We start from the raw sequence: 3,153 nt of genomic DNA, 5'->3' as shown, positions 1-3,153 counted from the left end.
TGCCTACGGCACCTGGGATTCCCAGGCGGTCACCCATCCAAGTACTAGCCAGGCCCGGGACGGTTTACCTTCCGAGATCGGACGGGATCGGGGGCGTTCGGTCCGGTATGGCCGTAGGCACCCGGCCCCGCGCCTCCTCGCCCGCTTTCCCCTGCCGACGCCCGGGCCTGCCGCACGGTGAGCCCCGGTCGGACTGCCCCCCCCCCTGCGGCAGGGCCCCCGTCTCTCGCGGGCCCGGTCCTTTTTTCCTTTTCGAGCTCCGGGGCCCGGGCTGGCCGCCAGAGCCCCTCCGCCCGCCCTCCCCGGCGTCGGGGAAAATACTGTCCCGGACTTCCAGTGCGCCCGATCCTGTCAGCCGGGGGGTGGGGAGGGGCAGTCCCTCGCTGCGGCCGGGGAGGGTGAGCCCAGGGCGGCTTGCCTGCCGTGCGAGGCCCCTCTCGGCCACCAGGTCAACCCCGAGTCGAAAGGGCTGAAAAAATTTTCAGAGTCCCCTCCCGGGCACCAGGTCAACCCGTGGAATCGGACGGGTTCACCTGCTGGCCGGTTCGCTTCCCGGCCACCAGGTCAACCCCTAGGTTGCCGACCGGCCTACCCAGTGGCCGGTTTGCTTTCCGGCCACCAGGTCAACCCCTAGGGGTTTTAACGGGGGCACGCCCGGTGGCCTCTTTCCCGTCCGGTCACCAGGTCAACCCGGATCTCCCTCCTTCCCTGGGCGTCCCCTCCTCGGAGGCGTCAGGTTCCATTTCCCCCCCCCCCCCCCAGACTTCCAGGGGCCCGATCCAGTCGGCCGGGAGGCAGTCCCTCGCTGCGGCCGGGGAGGGTGAGCCCAGGGCGGCCTGGTCCATGTCTCTAGTGGGCCCGATCCTTTTTTTTTTTTTCGAGCTCCGGGGCCAGGCCCGCCCGGGCAGCCCTCCTCGGAGGCGTGGGGCGATTCCCCCCCCCCCCCCAGACTTCCAGGGGCCCGATCCTGTCGGCCGGGAGGCAGTCCCTCGCTGCGGCCGGGGAGGGTCAGCCCAGGGCGGCTTGCCTGCCGTGCGAGTCCCCTCTCGGCCACCAGGTCAACCGCGAGTCGAAAGGGCTGAAAAATTTTCAGAGTCCCCTCCCGGGCACCAGGTCAACCCGTGGAATCGAACGGGTTCACCTGCTGGCCGGTTCGCTTCCCGGCCACCAGGTCAACCCGTGGAATCGGACGGGTTCACCGGCTGGCCGGTTCGCTTTCCGGCCACCAGGTCAACCCGTGGAATCGAACGGGTTCACCTGCTGGCCGGTTCGCTTTCCGGCCACCAGGTCAACCCCTAGGTTTTAAGGGGGGGGGGGACGCCCGGTGGCCTCTTTCCCGTCCGGTCAGCAGGTCAACCCGGATCTCCCTCCTTCCCTGGGCGCCCCCTCCTCGGAGGCGTCAGGTTCCATTCTTTTTTCCAGACTTCCAGGGGCCCGATCCAGTCGACCGGGAGGCAGTCCCTCGCTGCGGCCGGGGAGGGTGAGCCCAGGGCGGCTTGCCTGCCGTGCGAGTCCCCTCTCGGCCACCAGGTCAACCCCGAGTCGAAAGGGCTGAAAAATTTTCAGAGTCCCCTCCCGGGCACCAGGTCAACCCGTGGAATCGAACGGGTTCACCTGCTGGCCGGTTCGCTTCCCGGGCACCAGGTCAACCCGTGGAATCGAACGGGTTCACCTGCTGGCCGGTTCGCTTCCCGGGCACCAGGTCAACCCGTGGAATCGAACGGGTTCACCTGCTGGCCGGTTCGCTTTCCGGCCACCAGGTCAACCCCTAGGTTTTAAGGGGGGGGACGCCCGGTGGCCTCTTTCCCGTCCGGTCAGCAGGTCAACCCGGATCTCCCTCCTTCCCTGGGCGCCCCCTCCTCGGAGGCGTCAGGTTCCATTCTTTTTTCCAGACTTCCAGGGGCCCGATCCAGTCGGCCGGGTGGCAGTCCCTCGCTGCGGCCGGGGGAGGGTGAGCCCAGGGCGGCTTGCCTGCCGTGCGAGTCCCCTCTCGGCCACCAGGTCAACCCCGAGTCGAAAGGGCTGAAAAATTTTCAGAGTCCCCTCCCGGGCACCAGGTCAACCCGTGGAATCGAACGGGTTCACCTGCTGGCCGGTTCGCTTCCCGGGCACCAGGTCAACCCGTGGAATCGAACGGGTTCACCTGCTGGCCGGTTCGCTTCCCGGCACCAGGTCAACCCGTGGAATCGAACGGGTTCACCTGCTGGCCGGTTCGCTTCCCGGGCACCAGGTCAACCCGTGGAATCGAAAGGGTTCACCTGCTGGCCGGTTCGCTTTCCGGCCACCAGGTCAACCCCTAGGTTTTAAGGGGGGGGGACGCCCGGTGGCCTCTTTCCCCGTCCGGTCAGCAGGTCAACCCGGATCTCCCTCCTTCCCTGGGCGCCCCCTCCTCGGAGGCGTCAGGTTCCATTCTTCTTTTTCCAGACTTCCAGGGGCCCGATCCAGTCGACCGGAGGCAGTCCCTCGCTGCGGCCGGGGAAGGTGAGCCCAGGGCGGCCTGGTCCATGTCTCTAGTGGGCCCGATCCTTTTTTTTTTCCGAGCTCCGGGGCCAGGCCCGCCCGGGCAGCCCTCCTCGGGGGCGTGGGGCGATTTCCCCCCCCCCACCCCAGACTTCCAGGGGCCCGATCCTGTCGGCCGGGAGGCAGTCCCTCGCTGCGGCCGGGGAGGGTCAGCCCAGGGCGGCCTGCTTGGCGGCCGGGTCCATGTCTCTAGTGGGCCCGATCCTTTTTTTCCCTTTTCCGGCTCCGGGGCCCGGGGTGCCCGGGTAGCCCTCCGCGGTGGCGTCGGCCAATTTTTTTTAAAATCAGACTTCCGTGGGCCCGATCCTGACGGCCGGGAGGCAGTCCCTCGCCGCGTCCGGGGACGGCGAGACGCTCGGCCACCGGGTCAACCCGGAGGAAGCGGGCTGGGGGAAGAAAAAAAAAAAAAAAGTTTTCCAAGTCCGAAAAATTTTCAAAGTCCCCTCTCGGCCACCAGGTCAACCCCTTTGGAGCGAATGGGTTGACCTGACGGCCGGTCGTCTCGCGGATGTCCGGAAGGGGTCGCCCCACGCCGTCTCGGCCGACCGAGGGAACCACGAGGTGGCGCCCAGTTCCAGTTTCGTACCGCCGAAGGCGGGGCTTTGGCTTTTTCGACCTGCCTTTCGAGGATTG

The 3,153-nt window shown here is 67.5% G+C and overlaps 1 non-coding gene across 1 annotated transcript; it reads right to left on the bottom strand.

The window, feature by feature from the left end:
- LOC135978967 (5S ribosomal RNA) lies at positions 1–119 on the bottom strand. Its single transcript, XR_010596305.1, has one exon. It is a non-coding gene; the product is annotated as a 5S ribosomal RNA (ribosomal RNA).
- Positions 120–3,153: the final 3,034 nt, after the last annotated feature.

Source organism: Chrysemys picta, unplaced genomic scaffold (assembly GCF_011386835.1).
Source record: "Chrysemys picta bellii isolate R12L10 unplaced genomic scaffold, ASM1138683v2 scaf578, whole genome shotgun sequence".
Taxonomy (NCBI): Eukaryota; Metazoa; Chordata; order Testudines; family Emydidae; genus Chrysemys; species Chrysemys picta.
Note: the sequence above shows the minus strand (reverse complement) of the source record. Positions and strands in the feature narration are given on the sequence as shown.